Here is a 19425-nt window from a genome sequence, read left to right as displayed (position 1 = left end):
GGATGTGTTCATCTGTGGGAGTTATCTTCTTCAGGATTCATCAGTACTCTATGCTTGATCTTTTAAAAGCAGGATGAGCTGGGTCTCTCCTGTTTTGATCTGTGACACTGTGGAGAGGCCCAGTCTTGTGCAGATAGCTTGTAAATACCCTCTGCTATTGTGAGATCGTGACGCCCATGGCTGTGCCACTCCAAAGATCACTCTCATAGCCCTTCTCACCATCCTTACTGTGTGGTTCACAGAGTCTTAGAAGTGGTGGTTTGAGTTTCCTGTTTAGGGCTGAATGCTGGAATTCTTCTTACCCCCAGCACATCAAGCAGCCATGTGCCCATGCATTCACTGCTGTCCATTGTAAAACAAACTTCTGGATTAAGAATGAGAGTAGTGCTTTCTGCAGGTATAACCATAAATATTTAGAATACATCTTAGTACTCTATTAATTTAGCTAAACAGGTGATAGTAAATTAGCTGCTAGGATATAAGATCTCTTTAGCCATAGGTTTTTCAGTCTTGTTTGTAGTACTGGGCCTCAAAAACAAGTAGAGAGTATTTGGTTACCTCCAGAACAGTGGTGCCACGTCTGCACCAATGGATTCATATCACCTGGCAGGTATTGTAGGTCTCAGATGAGTAGGACCACTGATGCCTTTTCTTTCCTGTCAGTCTGCAGCAGGTAGTTTTGGCTACACTGCTTTGAGTTCCCAGTGAGTCCTAGGTGTATGCCTGCCCAGGAGCTATCCTAGGTCTATGGGTAAAAGGCACACATATTAACTCCTTTTAAAGCTGCCTTACTAGCTCAATGGCTGGGCTCTTCTAAGCCTCCTGTGGATAGTGTGTCCTTACCTTTACTCCTTGCTCAACACTCTAAATCTTCACTCATCTTCGTTTCCCAGTTACCTCTGTGAAACCCATTGGTTTTTCTGCCCAAGACACTTTTGGACTGTCCTTCCATGGGCTGCATTCTCTTTCGGTCTATATTTTGGAAGATATCCCCTGTAGCTCTAAATCTGTTCCATCTCTCTCCCCTCAAGTATCTTGATTCTTCTCTTCCTCATTCCTAGCCTGAAGGAACCACCTCTTTCTTTCTGCCCTGCCATTGGTCACTGGCATCTTTATTGACTGATCAAGAACCAATTGGGGATGAGGACCTTCAGCATCAGTACTTACCAAAGTCAAAGTATCAGAACCATTTCCCTACATCAGTCCTTATTGTGCCTTCCAACACTAAGGAAGCTTACTCAGTTCCAGCTTCAAGATGGATACTTATGAAATTTTAAAAGAATTCAACATCTCTAATAGTAGGAGATACATCAACCTACTTTCAGACTCTACCTGGTCCCAGTGTAACTTCTGTAACAGTTAAAAAAGAAAAATCCAACAGCAAATACTGACAAAAGTGTCGGGGAATGATAACGTTATTCTCTCGTTTGGATCATTATCTGGTGTATCCACTATGGGATCAATGTTGTGAATCCTCAAATGCCTAAAAGTAAAACTATTCTATGATCCAGCTATACCTTTCCTGGGTGTTTGTCCAAAGGACTTTATTTCATACTAAAGAGATATTGCTCACCCATGTTTACTGCTGCCCTAGTCACAGTAGCTAGAGAATGGAATCAACTTAGATGGCCATCTACAAAGAATGGATAATAAAAATGTGGTACCCATTTAATGTCAGCTATGTAGAAAAATAGAGTAAGGAAATTTGCAGGTAAATGGAAGGACACGAGAACATTATACCATGTGAGGTAATCCAGGCCAGAAAAGACACACGCTACTCATATCTCTCATGTGAATTCTTGCCCCTACTCTAGGCTTGTGTTTTTCCACATTCTTTTATTCTGGGTTACAATCTGAATTTAGAAGATTTTTATTGTGTTCCCTTCCAATTTAAAATTTGATGCGTAAACTTCTCTACATCTGAGGCTTTCCACTTTGGTGTATTGCCAAGTATCAGTCAGAATAACCAGTAATAATAACATTTTCCATTATGACAGATGATTTTTATATTTTAGCTTTTGCAAATTCTGAGTGATGAGATCCAAACTGAATTAACCTTGAGGTCACTGTGATGCAAATCAGAACATTCTACTCAGAGACAGATGGCCCAAGTGTCTTATTTATTTTGATTCTAACAACCTCTGAATATTCTTTCTTATAGCAAACGAATGGAGCACAGGTGGAGCTAACTGCTCATATTGATTAAAAAACATGTGGCTTTTATCTGAAACTGTCATTTGAGGATAAAAGGTGGCTATTTCCCCATCATAAAATACATCCAGGGATGTTTTATCAAGACATGGGAATGCCTGGAGTTTTAACCTTTGCACGGATAAAATTTACATACAAATTCTCCATGGACCTTCTAGAAAGATCTCTTAATTGTCAGAATTATACCAGAGGTGGCTTTTGTTCTCCACTGCCTGATTCGACAATTGTAATATAGCTGTATACTTGAGGGCAAAGAATGCCAGCAGTCACACTCCAAGGATGGCATCCACAAAACCCAGTAAGTATACACAACATAATACCTGCTTAGCAGGGATGGTGCCCCTTGTTTTTCTTAAGTTATTTCTATTTGTGACTATCATGCCTATTTTCAAAAAATATGCACCCATTTTTTCACATTCAAAGCTCAACATATGCAAAGTATTTGCGTAACCAGCAAACAGCGAGAAATAGGGTTTTTGTTGTTGTTGGCGCTTTTTTTTTTTAAGCTGAGGAAAGAAAAGGATTCTAAAGGTCAGTACAAAGAGCAGTCCAATCACAGCAGCTGGAACGATCTGTTCCACACTGGGGACTTTCAAAGTGTTACATCTGATATTTTGATGATGCAGTAGTAGTAGTTTGTGGCATTCGTTGGCTCTCTGATGTTTGCACTTTGTGCTAAGCTTATAAGTACGGAGCCTGTCAGAGGAAATTAAAACTATCTCTGTGTCACTAAGGGATTTAAGCACTTAGTTTTTGAAGCCAAACACGTGAATATAGAATGCAAGCACATTTAGGGATAGCACACTTTAATTAAAATAAAAATATTTAGCTATGGTCTTACAGAATAGTCTATATAATATGCATAGTATGCATAGTATGAGTGGGCTGCTCCTTTGAGGATAAAAATGATCCCAAGTAATCCAAACTTCACAACTGTCTTTTAGGAGAGAATTTCTCCTTTCGGCATTGTTTGAAAAAAGTTTCATGTGTCTTTTTGATTGGTCTCTCTTGTGTTATATATTCAATGCAGAAATAATTAAGAGAGTCAGAGAAGGTTAGACACTGATTTCCCAAGATAGGGCTATGATCACAACTACAGCTGAAATATGTTTTCCTTTTATGTTAGCACAAATTATAGTTATGCTAGTTATGCACATTTGAACATATATATATATAGATCTATCTATCTATATATATACATATATATAGAGAGAGAGGGGGGGGAGAGATTGGAAAATAGATGATGTGCAATTGCAAATAAGATGTGATAGTATTCAAATGCCAAGCTTGAAAAATGTGGCTGCAGTACACACACACACACACACACACACACACACACACACACACACACACAGAGAGAGAGAGAGAGAGAGAGGAGACAGAGACAGAGACAGAGACAGACAGAGACAGACAGACAGAGAGAGAGAGTGGGAGAGAGAGAGGGAGAGAGAGAGAGAGAGGAGAGAGGTGGATGGATAAACAGACTGACTGACTGAGGAGAAGCATACAATAAGCAAGAGTGAAGCTTGAGCCCCAAATATAGATGAACCAGCTGCTGTGTGTGAAGGTACCATTTCTGTTTGGGATGGAGATGGGACAGGACAGGAAGAATAGGGAGAGAGTTATGGATGAGAGATTCATGAGCATTGACTTCCTTCTGTTCTCTCAGCCTCCCTGTCCTTCCCCCATTTTTCATCCATACCAGACACAGACCTGTAAGCTGCAATGCTTGTCTGTTGTCCCCTGGACATCTGCCATGCGGTGATTCTATCCAAACACAAGCTGGAAAGTGACAACCCCCCACAAAGATTCCCTAATCCTTATATCTACGATCCATATCATCTCTAAACTCTTATAAAGTATGTAAGTTACTTAGTCATACACTAAGTCTATAATGCAAAACACTTTTATGTATATATACTAGCTCACACTATTTTTGCCCAAAGCTTTTTAAATCAATTATTCTAATTTTAGATGATTGCAAAATTGCCCTAGATATGTTAATAAGCTGCTGAAAGTGACATGTCTAGGAAATAAAGGATTTCAATTACAATCTACATCTATATCATCTTATTTGATGTTTTTGTGTTGAATTATATATCCTTTAAAGCTTTATTTTAATTTAATGTGCATTAGAGTTTTCCCTGAGTGTATGTGTGCACATTACAGACTTGCTCAGTGACTGCAAAAGTCAAAGAGAGCCTCAAGTGTCCTGAGTCCACAGTTATAGATGGTTATGAGCTACCATGTGGGTTCTTGCAACTGAATTCCAGTCATCTGCATTAGTGGCTGTTAATCTATCTCTCCAGTCCCTCCCTGTATTTTCATATATGCATTATATTTCTGTGAAATCTGATTATGGCATAAATCAAACTCATTAGTTTTTAAACAAGAGAACATCCTCCAAATCAAATTAAGCATGTATAAAGACACTTTCTTAGAGCATGCAGTTTATACCATAGAGCTTAAGAGAAAGGAGGTCAATGGTAACTTGTAAAGTGATGATAGAAAAAATTGTCCACACATGAAGAGCATTGGGATCCCTTTCTCTGGCCTTGGTCTCCTACAGCAATAGAAGGAATGCACTGATCTCCTGCACCCCTTTTATCCCTGCCACATATAGTCTGAGTGGAAGTAGACTGGATCCAAGACTCAGATACATCCTGCTGGTCCCACTCACCCATCCTGACCTCAGTTCTCTATTCTGAGCAGTGTCTGGCCATCTCTGGTCATGTCACCACATCTGCACTGAATATGTAACTCAAGAGAATTCGATCTAAATAATTACCCGTAGCTTCCTGTAGTGGGGAAGATGAAGGTATGCTCTTTTTCTTGATTTTAAAATTTGGAGTGCGTGTCACTTCTTCATGAGGAAATTCAATCTGGGTCAAAGCCAATAAATGTATTGAAGAAAACGCTGAGAACCAGAGCCCTGGGTGCACTGGACCCAAGTGTTACATGGTGGAGTAAACGGTATGATCACTCTGGAATACTTACTAGCTTTCTTTCTAAGAATTATCATCCCATTGTCCTCAGTCTTTGTCCTACAAACTGCCTTGGCCATTGATGACTCGGTTAATGAAAATACATGTGACTTCTTCAATGAAGGCTTAAACGCTGTGTGTAGCTCTATTGCATTTGTGAACTATATTATGTTTTAGCCAGGAGCTCTGATACCTCAGACTGAATCTCAGGATGGAGAAGACACATGGAGAGGTCATGGCTCTTCTGACATAGAGCAGGAGTGACAGAGAACTACACTGTTTGCCATCCCAGTTGTGGATTTCTTCCTAGGCACACGGTCATCAAATCTAGCAATACCATGACCTTAAAAGCTATCCATTTAACAATCCAATGAATAATATCACTTTTATTTTCTACCCAAAATATATTGACAGAAAAAAATCCATCATCAGTTGAACAATGTTGTTAACCCCGTGTAATATGGAAAATACTTTTAATTTTCAAACCTCATAAAAAGACATTACAATACAATCTAATGTCTGCACTGCCAGATATTTACTTAGGGGTAATACTGGATGGAACTTTTCATTTTATGACTATTTCTTTGGACAGGCAGATAAGACAGAAAACCGTCGCCAGTTTCTGCAATGTTCTTGATGAATACAGCAATGTGAATTTAATGCAGAGCATAGAATTTTATCACAGGGCCATCAAGAACATTTTTCCCCATGTAAAATATGTTCTCTCTCATTACCAACATAGAATCAAAGCTAAGGCACATAGGGGGATCTCTTTGATGCTTATTTCAAAGCATTTAAAAATTAATTACTCTCATACGCCGAAAAATATGTAAGTGCTATTATTTCCCTTCCACACATGGAAACCTGGACGCTTTTAGTGTCTTTCTTCAGACCACACAGTAAGTCTTTTTCAGAACTGCATTGACCTATGTATTTTCAGTGTGATTTGAAACCTCTTTATACAATATTCACAGGAAACATTTTTTAATGCGAACCCTCTACCAGCAGTAAACAATAGAAGTGCTTTTTTTCTTTCTTACTACTTGTTACATTTGTATTCTGCTTTGAGCCTACCCTTAGGGTCAGCAAGAAAAAAGTAAGTTATTTTAAGCACTTCCAAGTAGCCATTGTCTGTTCTACAAGTACTCTGGATATCATATAGGAAAAAGATACCATGTTCAAGAGTACTTTGGACAAGTCTTCCTCCTCATCTACTGAATTGACCTGATTGAGGCAGACAACAAGAGCTAGAAAAGCAAAACTACACATTCCCACACAAGGAATCATGATAAAAGAAACCCAACTAGCACAATCAATAGTCAATACAATAGTCAACATTGCCTAACATTTTACATTTTGAATGATAACATAGTCATATGACCCAATTGTTCTACTAGACTGTGTGACTAGTGGAGGGTTAATAGTGTTTTAAAACGTTTATTTAATAGAATGCAATGAATTAACAGCCACTTAGGCAGGGGCTTCTCAAGTGTCAGAGTTATACAGGAAACCTGCACCCCTTTACAGCAAGGACTGAGCTTCCTTTGTAAACTCTGTATTTCCTTCAAAGTCACCGCATTATAAATCTAGAGTTACAGACCATTCTGCCTCAATCCCTTTTCCCAATATTCTCGGTACTTTTTCTAAGTATACTATATTATCTTCCAAAAAAATCACCTATGTTTTATTAGGTCAGTTACAATTAAGAAATTGCATTTAATAATTAGTTCACTTAGTCACTTTATACTTTTTTCTACACCAGTGACACTGGCTATCCAATAATTTGTAGAAAACAATTTACCTTCTTTTCAAATTGTAACCAATAGCATAGTTGTCTTTTAACCACACTCGCGTTTTGAAACAAAACATTTCCAGCTACCTGAATGCTTATACAAAACAGTAAAAGTAAGGTTAATCTTTTTAAATTAACACAACTCATTTCCTAATATAAAAATTCACTCCAATCTAACCAAGAAAGAACATATAACTCTGGACTAAACAATATTTTCCTTTTAATTCTCAGGCATGAATGTATTTTCAATAAATTTATACTTATAAAATAGCATTAGATATTTCAAGTAAATAGTGACCATAATCTTCCCAATAAGTCACACCTACATTTCTCATTTTACTTTAGGAAATTATCACTTAAGAATAATATATGTAATGTATAAATTGGCAGAATGAGGGATCTGACCCAAGTTCTTAAATATAATATTCTAAGACTTGGCACTTCTATCTCAAAACATTTAGATCATTTTAATTTAAAATTTTAATAAGCTAAAGTGTCAAAATTGTATAAAATGTATACTTTTAACATACCAAAGCAGGGAAGAGGTAACATTCTACTTACTTAATCCAAGGAAAATAGAACTGTTTTCAATCTTTATTACTTCCTGAGGGGAAAACTTTACAGTTTCTCAACTCTCATTAATTCTGGGGAACATCCCATGTAAAAATATCATATCTTGCCTTAGTTTTCCCATCTTGCTCATTTCGTACCAGAGTATGTAAATTCTACCAGCATCATTATCAAAACCCAGAGGTGTACTAAAGTACCAGTGTCAGAGAAACTGTGCATCTATATATAAAACAGAAGTCCAAATTTTCAGAAGCCGCCCCTGAGAGGCTGCAGCATAGCCTACAGCACACGGAAGAACCGTTACTCTTTTCTGATATGGACATCTGTTAAACTAAGCTGGAGGCACTGACAGATTAAAAAATGACATGTGGTTACATTATTAAGTTGCAATTTTTGCCATTGTTCTGAAAAGTCAATTGCTATCCCTTTGTTCTTTCCAACATGCTACCGTTTCCTACTATGACAATGACTCCATCTAAATATAAACTCGTGTCATGTAAATGTCGCTTTTGAAAGGTCTAGATATTGCATAATGCCCTCTTTGCTTGAACTAGCTCATGCACGATTTATAAACTTTTAAATCAAGAAGTAAGGATGGTGTAGCAGCTTTTAGGGAAAGAGTCAGTACCCCCACTGCTTTATTAATAGATGCTTGGAGAATTTATACTGTTATAATCTTAGAGTTTGTTTCCATATTGTAGGCAATGTATGGAGCTAGGAAAGCTTCAAGAAAGGTCTATGGCACAAAGGCCCAGCAGTTGTGATGGGATACAATACTGCGCTGTAAGTTGCAAGTACATGCTAATCTTGTGTTATAGAAACCATCACTAGAATTCCATTTCTGTTTGTCAAAATGCAGCAACCGAGAGGGTAAATGTAGGAGCCGCTGCAGATAGCAGGATCTGAGTTCTATCGAAATATCCACTCCTCCAAGGACTGGGAATTTCTAACGCATCCCTTTCCGCACACTACGAAGTGCCATTGTTTGTATCTGCAAATGAGTCTCATAACATGTTCTTTTAGGGAGGAAAAAAAAATCATGGTAAGAAATTCAATTTAAAAATAGACTGCGAACACTGGGAAAGTAAAAGGGAATTTTACCCACGTGCAGGTATGCAGGCACACATAATTTTACTGAACCTACTGGGTCTCCGAAGGTTTAGGTAGATATTATTTTCATATGTATAGATTTTAAATTACCTTTCCGCTATTCTCCAGGAATGATGAATGCAGAAGATAATAACTATAGAATCCTCTATTCATCAAACATTACTTTATGGCAACTATGCGCTATGTTCTGGAGATACAATGAAGTCATCAGCACATGGTATGTGGCTTCTGGATTCCCATAATTCATTTGAGAGAGACATATAGTACGCCAAATGTTATCTTCAAGAGTTTGTAAACATTGCTAAAAGGGACAAGAAAAGTAATGTTCTATTCAAGTCTGAGTACGAAGAAATTAATTTTTAAATGTTTCTTTTTTTTTCTCCAGTCTGGGGATTTAACCTAGGAACTTGGCTATGCTAGGCAAGTGTTCTTCTATTGAGATGCGCTCCTTAATAGACCTCTTTTACTTTTGAGACCAGGTTTCACAATATATATATATATATATATATATATATATATATATATATATATAGAGAGAGAGAGAGAGAGAGAGAGAGAGAGAGAGAGAGAGAGATCAAACAGGTAGGATTGCAAGTTGCGCTATATCATTCAGGTAAGAAGATAGTTTGTATGCTGCTTGCTTGCTGGTTTGCCTGTGTGCCATAGCCCTGGTGTGGAGACAACCCCAGGCAGAGGGAACAGCATGTGATGGTTGTGTAAGTAACTTGGTGTGGCTGTTACTTACTAAGTGCTCAGAGGCTAAGGGAAGCATTGGCTTTGGCATGTCACAGCTAGAGGACAAGGTAATGGAATGACCTCAGCATAGTCTCAGTCTCAGGCTTCAGAAAAGATCTGATGTGAGCAAAGTTACTATGGAAGAAGAATAACAGATAGATTATAAGATGGCCAGAGGCAGATACCCCTCTCTTGTACCAATTCTAACAATTTGAGCAGCAGATCCAGCTAATGGCCCAATCTATAATGAAGTCTTCCTTCCTTCCTTCCTTCCTTCCTTCCTTCCTTCCTTCCTTCCTTCCTTCCTTCCTTTTTTCCTTCCTTCCTTTCTCTTTTTCTTGTTTCAGTATGTCTGCCTTTCTTTTTTTTTTTTTTTATAAAACTCTATGTGCAGACGGTTTTACGTGGCCTATATAACCACCTCTGTACATAGACGTTACAAAGTCTTATCCCTGAAGTTCCTTTCATTCACACTAGCAGAAGGCTAATTTCAAAAAAGGAAACCCAGTTAAGGTACCATGAGGTCTAGGAGAGTTGTAAATGACTTAATTAACACATTTCACCCTCACTAAGATTCTGAGATCAAAACATGCAGGGAAGAGAATTTGTAGATCCGTCTTTGGCTCCCTGAGGTGGCTGAGGAAGAAAATGAGAGGCGAGTGGCACCGAGGGAGGCAGTTTGAATTTGAAAACATCATAGAAGGTGGGGAGTGAGGCAGGTGCAGAAGCACAGGAGGACGTGTAAGCCTGGGTCGGAGACTTGAACTGGGCTCCCCAGCCATGCTCAAGCGGAACACACTCAGGCTCGAGAGGTAGAAGACAAACGGAATATGAGAAGGCCATGAAGCTCTTACCCAGGGCTCTGAATCCCTTCTCTAGCTAAGCCTCCAGAATCTCATCATAACTAACATAATTTTCGGGAAAGGTGCTTACATAGAGACAATATTTTTTAGACAGAGATATCACAGGAATGAATATTAAACGTTTCTATCCAGCCTTTAAGTCTACATGACCTTTGACCTTAGCCTCCCTCCTTTCTCAAATCTCTTCCTGAGAATCTCACAAACACGTTTCTAAAGTTGGTTTACGGTTAAACTCGGGTATTGTCCTCCATGTGACCATGTCGTGAGAATGCCTTGGATCCTTGCGACCTACCATTTTATCTTATCCACCGCTAATCCTGCTCAAGGCACCTCAGCTGCCACCTCTGCTCTCATTCCTGAAAAGAAAATTACAGCTCCTTGGAACCCATTTAGTCAATGTGACTTCCCAGATGTAGGCATGGCTGGTATGAGAAACTCTGTAGAGAAGGCTATGCCCAAGTCTTGTGTGGAACCACTATTTCTGGAACACCCTTTGCCCTGTCTGTCTCTGTCTGTGTCAGTCTCTGTCTCTCTGCGTCCTTCTCTGTGTCCTTCTACTTGCTTGTCCACCTTATCCACTCTAGAATTATTTTGTTTTGTTTGGCTTTAGTTTTATTTGCATACATTTGTGCATGTGCTTTGCATCCACAGACTCATCCTGAAATTTAATTCCTGTTCATCTGGGAAGAGGGAATCTAAGAGAAGGGCCCAGTGTCCACTTGGCAGCATGAAGCTGCCTCTTCTGCAGTCACTCACAGAAGAAATTTTGAATTTTTACCATACTCATGATTCAATCATTTTTATTTTTTCCCACCATAGCAAAATAACTTAATGCTCATGGTCTCTATGTTTCTGGAGAGCCATGATGAAGAACAAATGAATTTCTAAAACTCCTTCAAGTGTTAAAATTCTCACGTCCGACTACCTTACAGTTCTGTTCAAGGAGCTCGAAAGGAATAGCCTTGCTTTTTACTCCACCTCTCCATATCCTTCCGTGAAATATTAAATATTTCCTCTCCCTCACACCAAGAACCACTGCATTGCTCTATAAACATTAGCACCTCACACGTTATGCATGTGGGGAAAATTAAATTCCTTCTAAGCAATTATTTCATTTGCTTATTAGCATATGTACATGTGTGTATGAATGTGTCTGTGAACTTGCTTGCAAGCCAGGGGATAGCTTATGTAAGTTGGTTTCACCCTTCCACCACATGGTTCCTGGAGATGGAAATCAAGTCCTCACACTTGACAGCAAGCAATTTACATGCTGGGCCATGTCACCAGCCCTGAATTGATGGGTAAAGGGAAGGTTGGTCGTTGTGTGAACGAACTTCTCTTTGTCCTGGAGTCCAGAGAGGGCTTATTAAGACCAGAACTTCTTTGACAGGAGGATGGATTTTATTTGTGGTGGGCCCTGGAGTCATGACTGAGTTTATCCAGGCTATGCCAAGCCCATGCATAGTTTCTAGGTAGGGACTGACTGTCTCAGAAAAGCTAGTACCCTTAGTAAATATTTGGAGTTCAGAGTCCTGTGACAACAGTGTGACTTCTAATCTCTAGCGAAAGGATATGGGCAGGAGATTGTGTTCAGTCATGTGGTCAAGGTTTCCCTCAATCCTGCTTACACGAAGAAGGGCCAATTGAACTGTAGGAAGGACAACAGGCTTCCTCGAGCTTCCTGATTGGTAATCAAACACAGATGAGTGAATTAAATCTGAATGGATCATTAGGAGATACCCTGAGGACATAGCATCTTCTCTTTGGGAAATCATCTGAGTTTCATTCTATGTGAATTTTGGTGGCTAAAGTTCGCCTATTTGTTCTGGCTTGATTTTTTTTTTTTTTATTTATTCTGTGTGATTTTTGGTGGCTAAAGTTTGGTACAAAAAAATCTATCATCGTACGCGGGGTATTGCACACACTCATTTTGTGAGTCTTTTAAGCAACTCATCAAGTCTGAGGGGACACTGAGTATCTCTGGCTGAGATCGAGTCTCAGAAGTACAGGAGGCCTGAGTGTCTCCAAACTTGTAGCTAGTGTCTGACATGAAAGCCAGAGGTCAGAGGCTGCTTTCTAATCCATGAAGTCTGTGCAAAATCCATGTGGTTATCATCACAATTTCATCATAGAGGCTTTGGGCTTTGTGAATATTCTAGCAGACTAAAACTGTGGAGAAAAAGGTAGAGCTGTATTCGTTCAGGGAAATAAAGCACCACTGGTTCATCACAGCATGAAAGGGTTAAATGAGCAGGTGACAGAAACCAGGGTCTCTTCATAGGAGAGAATTAGGACTACTGAGTTAGGGCAAGAAGGAAAACTTAAACAAGAGACATTGTCTTTTGTAATTATCAATTGAGGGGGGAGGCAAATGACAGTATTTGTAAAGAGGAGATGAGGTATGTTGTAATTTGCGGGAAGATGGTGGATGTTAAAAAGAAAATAGTAAACAGTAGTTAATACCAAGATTCAAGTCAGAGAAAAATCTAGAGTATAGCTTACCAGGAGACCACTAGTTATTTTTTTTTTTAATCTGGGAAAAGTTGGGTTCTAGAGAAATTCCATGACAAATTTCATTGAAGTCAATTTATAAATAAATTGGGGTTTGTTCTATAGATAAGCAATGCTTGCATACCTGGGAGATGTTGAGTGGGGGCTGTTTCTTACATCACAGATTATAGATTTTGATAAAAAATAAATGACGCCAGACAAACTCACATGCCTTTTCATGTAGTCATTTCTTCTGTAATATAGACAGAATGCACACTGGGTTTTATGACGCCGTTTGCTTTGGAGAGAAGCAAGGAAAATCTCTTTGCAACATCACAGGACTCATTTGCAAGTGTGCTTGAAAAGGTACATTGTTTTTCTAGACAGAAATGTTGTGCTTTGCAGGGTAGGCTTTAATTTAGCAAAGAGGGCAATTCATTTGATATGATCACAATCTTGGGAAACTAGAGGCAGGAAGGTAGAGAAAGATGAATCACTCAGAGTTTTATCAGATTCTGCTAAAGTTTCAGAAGTTTGCCACATGTTCAAAATAGCACTTCCTAACAAAAGCACCGAGTGTTCAGGTGAGTCACTTATCTGGGCCCAAAGCTGTCATTCCAAGCTCCTACTGATTATCTCCTTGTGAGATGGGAGTGGCTTCTCTAAAAGACAATGTCCCAGGGACTCGTGACAACTGTGGCTTAGCAGTGTGTGATCTGTCTATCAGATTGACGGTCACACATGACAACCCTCTTGCTCAGACAACATTTAAGTAGCAACCTTGTACCTCAGGAAAATGCCTATGATAGCCATCTCACTTCGTCCCCTTAATGTAGGCACTGTGGCATCGTACACCATGAGAGGCACGAGTACATTGTAATAAGCTGTTTTGAAAGGACACACATTCATGTTTCTTTCATTACAGTTGGCTGTTTTTTTTTATCATTAGTTATTAACATCCTACTGTGATGAATTTATCATTAAACTTTACAATACAATGCAGAAATATAGTATAGAGGTACAATTTCAAACATCTATTTATGATCTTAGAACCCTACTGGGATTCTTATGAAAAGGAGAGAAAGTTAACCTAACATTGACCTGCATTTTCTTGCATAGTTTCTTTCAATATATCTGATATAACCACATGTTCGCCCACTGATCATATGTGGGGATGAATTCATAGCGGTGACTTTTATACACTGTTTTTGCAGGGTTAAACGTTCAGAAACAGCCAGTAAGGAATGCCCAAATATAAGAATGTCTGTGGAAGAGACAAGAACCTTAACTGATGAGCTGAATAGAGGAGATGGTCCTCCTTGAAGCGTTACCATTCAGTTCACAGGGCCTGGTTAGAAACACAAAAGCAAAGGAGATGTGAGCTTGCTGTCTCTTCTTTAACAAAGACAGGCACTCTCTCCTTCCCTTGGACATCAGTGGTTCAGGTCTTGGGATAGCTTCTGACTACGTGATCTGTTCTCACTTCTCTCAAGCCTTTAGCTTTCTAGATCTCCACACTTCTTTAAATGTGTTATGAATCTCTTGGCCTCTAGAACCAATTGTTAAAATACTTTTTCTTCTTAGCTATATGTCTGACTATCATCTATCTATATCATTACTATCTATCATCTATCTATCTATCAATCATCTACTATCTATCTATCTATCTATCTATCTATCTATCTATCTACCCATCCATCTCCAAATCATTAACATCTTATTGGTTCTTTTTAAACTCACCTCTTTGTCACAGTAAAAGCTATATTTATGTAACAAAGAGGTCCCAATACTCTATCTGACTCAAGGAAAATAATAAAATAGAAGCTTTTATTTATTTATTTATTTTTGTACATATTCAGATTACCAAAGTGGATAACTGAAACCATAGTTGTCTTTTACAAAGAAACCCATGGCCTATGTCATTGACAAAGTAATTCAACTTCTATACTGCCCTCATTTATTGCTCCCCACCCCTTTTTTTGCATTATTGAAACTGAGTCACCTCTGCCATTGTTCCAGGTCCTGCTAGGTAGGAAAGAGAGGGCAGAGATCATCTTCTCGAGGGCTTAGAAATGCTGCCTGTCATTTTGCTATCTCAGTTAACAGACATCATCAATGTGAGCCCATCCACAAAGGAATCTGGACTCATAAAATACCTAAGAACTTCAGGGATCTTACATGACCACTGTGGACATGGTATGGTTGATCTTAATAATACAGAAATGTTTTGAGGAAGGGGGACTCAGGAAATAGTAATAAAAAAAAAACCAGATTGGTCATTTCAAAGTTAATGTCCTTCTGAAGCCAAGGACTAGAGTCAGGAATAGAAGAATAACTCAATGTTCACCATTAGGACACTGCAGGTGAATTTTCTGTATGAATGACAAGCAGAGAAAGCTTTATCACTCACTGATTAGGACTGACATTGTCCAGAGACTTTGCTTCCATCTGTGTCTAATTTTTAGGAAGATCAGGTATTGTGTTTCTATTTAGAGCCAGAGTCACTCCATTTGGATATCTTCTCTATAAGTGCCTAGTACAGGTACCCAGTCCAAAATGGGCTCCTGTAGCTTTCATTTACCCAGCATCGTTAGTCACGTTTCTGTATTTACAGAGATGGCTCTGTCTGAAAACGGCTCTGGGAATTCCAGCCTCAGTACTTGGGAATCCATGCAGCCATGGCCATCACACTGAGCGTTTGCCATTTACCTCCAACATTGTCTATGAAGAAACAAGCAAGCCATAACAGGAAACAGCTTTCAATCATTAGCTTCTTAACAGCATGACTCACATGAAAACAGAATAGAAATTCCCAGGGCTGTAAGGGAGGGAGGTAGTTGTTCCTGAACTTTTCAAAATGGGAAATTACAAATTCATCCCCCACTCCCCCTCCCCCCCTTTTTTTTTACAAGATCCTCTGAGGTAAGCAGTGTACTCAATGAGCTGAGGGCGGGACTGAGCAGCTTGAGTACTTGAACTGAACGTGAACTTCTGACCCTCTCTAAGCTAGAAGCTGCTCTTCTAGCCATGCTAAAGCTTCCAAGGAACAACACATCTTCAGTGTGCCTGCCTGCCTGTGTCTCTGCTTTCGACTGGCGTTGGATCCCTCTGTGTGTGTGTGTGTGTGTGTGTGTGTGTGTGTGTGTGTGTGTATCTCCTTTTTTTATTTTTTCCCCGTTTTTTCCAATCTCCCACATTTCCTTCTTCATTTTTTTTTTAAACAAAAAAGGTTCCAGGCCATTCCAAGGCATTCATTTCACACTGGCCTTTGCCTGACCTACCAGCCTTTGAGGAAACTTAACATCCATGTCAGAGAGAGTAAAATCTAAAAGTTCACCCTTCTGTGCCTTGATGTGTTCCCTGATTAAAACATAAAGTTGGATTTATTTCCTTTAGCCCTGCCGCTGTAGTCTCCATTTGAGGGGAAACTTATTACGATGGTTATCCACAGTACCACCAGGCTCCTGTGAATGGCAACATTGTGCAGTGCGCTTATTGAATTGCAAACAGCCTTCTCCAAAATCACGGCCTCCCCCCTGATGCAAATCAGATGCTTACATAATGCTACATCCACAGAGGTGACAAAGGATCCAGGGATTAAGATGTCCCCTAGCTGCAGTGGTACAGAGCTCCGCTGTCTAGTTACTGGAAGTGGAACACTTTGATGTACTCACTGGATCAACACAATGCACCTATATTTCTGGGGAGAATTTATCCTAAATCTCTTTCCAAGTGACCGGAAGGTAGACTGTTTCTGTCCTTTCCCTCGCCCTACTTTGTGTGCCTATGTATTCCTGGCAATATTTTCTATAATTCTTCGGCGTGATTATTGGAGGGAAAAAACTAGTTCTGGTCACAGTAAGAGGAAACTAACAAGCTAGCAAATCCCCCTCGCTGGCTTTCACAGCCTCACCTTTCCTCATAGTATTGATTGGACAAGAGTGGTGCAGGATCGTTAGTGCCGACAGAATACTGACTCAAGCTATTTTGAATACGGGCCAGATTTGAGTCTGATAGGCTGTGTGCATGGCTATATGTGAAGAAAAATGCATACTTTGTTTACCTGTGTGCCCTCACTAGCTGGCTTCTGAGTCAGAGCTCTGAGGTATGGCATCTATCAAAGACTGGATATACCACCCACTGCGGACTCCACACAAAGCCAAGTCAATTTCCTACAAAATTTCCATAACCTTTCTTTTCTCTTTTTTCTTCCCTGGTGTTCACCTGTGCCCCATTTCCTCCTTCCCTTTCTCCCCCTTAAGATTTTCCTCTTTATTCATATTTTCCCCTATCTTACTAGACTACAGACTTTTTTTGGACTACCATTGTATTTTTTTTCCTGTATCTTAGTATTCAGTGCTGGACTATAAAGGGCTTTCAATAAACACTTATTAAATAAACAACTGGTGCTGAATGTCTAATATTACTTGTGTATTCTCCTAGGAGTCTGCTACAGGCCAGTGCACAGCTGTTTTCTCCTTTGTCACTGTTACCAGCATCTCTCACACTTTGGACATAATCATCATCATTACCATATTGATTGCTTACTCTCCAATCCGTAAGTGTCATAATTACTACATTATTTAATTCTATATGACCTCGTTAGTACCCTCATCTGTAAAATGGAAATCATAATAGCACTTTCACAACAATCTTCCTGTAAGGACTGGAATGGAATGGCATGCAGAGAGCGTGTGGTGTGTTGCTCGAATACTAAAGAGTCTATGCAAGCTAGTTATTGATATAATCATATCTTGAAGCCTTATCTAACAGTTGAAAAATATAGGTCAGGGATGGCAGGTCATTGGCTGAAGATCTCTCATCTGGTAAGTGTCAGACACTGGAAATAAATCCTTAATTTTAACTTTATAAATCAAGCAACACCGGTGTCACCTTACCATGACCGGAGTCTCAAGCTTCAAGGCTAGTAGTTCTAAGTCAAAATCAGGGCAGAGTAAAAGAGCAGGGATGGGTCTTCCCTCATAAACAACCAGAGAAGTGGAACAAAATTCTTTTTAAAAGAGTCAATACCATGAAAGCCTTCATCCCAGGCTGGGAGAAAAGAACACCAATAGGTATATCAGAACTTTACCCATTTCCTTCCCCTTTCTGCTAGAGACTTACTATTCCATCTTATGTTTTGTTCTTTGAAATCAAACATAAAACCTTGAAGGTTTAGTAAATAGAATTTCAACGGTAATGTCAAAATGATGGAATGCGTTCAGAAGCAGAAAATAGCCTACCTTTGTCCTTTGGTTCCTTATCTTTATTCCTGCCTGATGGCCTCTGATTTTGCTTAAACATTTGTTTTGCTGTGGGAGGCATATTATAAAGATGATTATAAGATAAATGAAATCCTGAGGATTTGATTAAGCAGTTAAAGGAAGAAACAGGAAATTAGCATTTAAAATATAATAATAATAAAAAAGAAACCTTCCACTTAAAATGAAAGTTCACAAAAGGAAATGAATAGAGACGATTGAAACAGATTTCCGGCAGGAAGTATTTAAAGTATACGACATGTCCACAGAACATGCCACAAAGGCCACATTCCACTGAGCCTCATATCGTTGCCGACAGGACGTACCTCATTTTACAGACAATTGCAAAATACATTCTGCCAATGATGATGTATGATTTCCCATGTGTGCATGTATGCATGTTCGTGCACATATCCATGCATGCATGTGGAGGCTAGCAGTGAAGGTTAAGGGTGTGTTCAGGCTGAACCCTATTTTGAGACATTTCATGGGGAATCCAAGATTGCTCACCGATTGCCTGGACTTACTGAGCAGTGAGCTCAAGGAAGCCTCCTGTCTCTGTGACTACTGTGTAAGAGCGGGAGGCATACAATGGTGGCCATGCACATCTTTCTTTTATGTGGATGCTAGGTTTCCAAACTCAGGAGATGGCATTGCAGGTAAATTCTCATCTCCTCAGTCCTGGCACCTGCCTTCATTGCATTTACATTTCTAAACCTCAAATTCTTCAAAGCCTTTTCATATTTATTTAAACATAAATGGTGATGATAGTAGTCTTTTCTCAGAACGGGAAACATAGAATGCCACGAATTTGTTACTACTTTCATAAGACACATGTTTGCTGTTCCATAATCGCAGAAATTCTGTAGGAACGTTCTTTCCAGTCAGTTTTTAGTTCTAGAAAGACCAGTGACTTGAAATGCTATTTGGTTGATGAGTAATTTCTTTTACACTGTGACTTTGAACAGATATTTCCATTCTTTCCCCTAATTAGCTAGTGTTGCGCTCTCACACAGACATCCTTGTTTCATGCAAATGCTCAAAGTTCAAGGGGTCAAGCTGTGTGTGTATGTGTGCCTGTGTACCTGCAGACCTGTGTGTCTGCATATGTGTGTGTGTGTGTGTGTGTGTGTGTGTGTGTGTTGTATTTATGCACGTGTGTTCACACTGTGTTGCTGTAGCTAGAATAAGAGGTCATGGGTCTTCCCTTATGTCTCTCTGCCTTATTGCCTTGAGATACAGTCCATTGCTGAAACAGAAGACCACCTTTAGGCTAGGCTGGCCAGCCAAAGAACTCCCTGGATTAGCCAATCTTCACCCACAAATGCTGCAGTTCCAGGTATGTGTAGCCGTGCCCAAATGTTGATGTGTACCCTAGAGATTTCCACACAGGTTCTCATGCTTCGTAT

Source organism: Rattus rattus, chromosome 1, assembly GCF_011064425.1.
Source record: "Rattus rattus isolate New Zealand chromosome 1, Rrattus_CSIRO_v1, whole genome shotgun sequence".
NCBI lineage: Eukaryota > Metazoa > Chordata > Mammalia > Rodentia > Muridae > Rattus > Rattus rattus.
The sequence above is the reverse complement of the archived record's forward strand: the minus strand, read 5'-3'. Positions refer to the sequence as shown.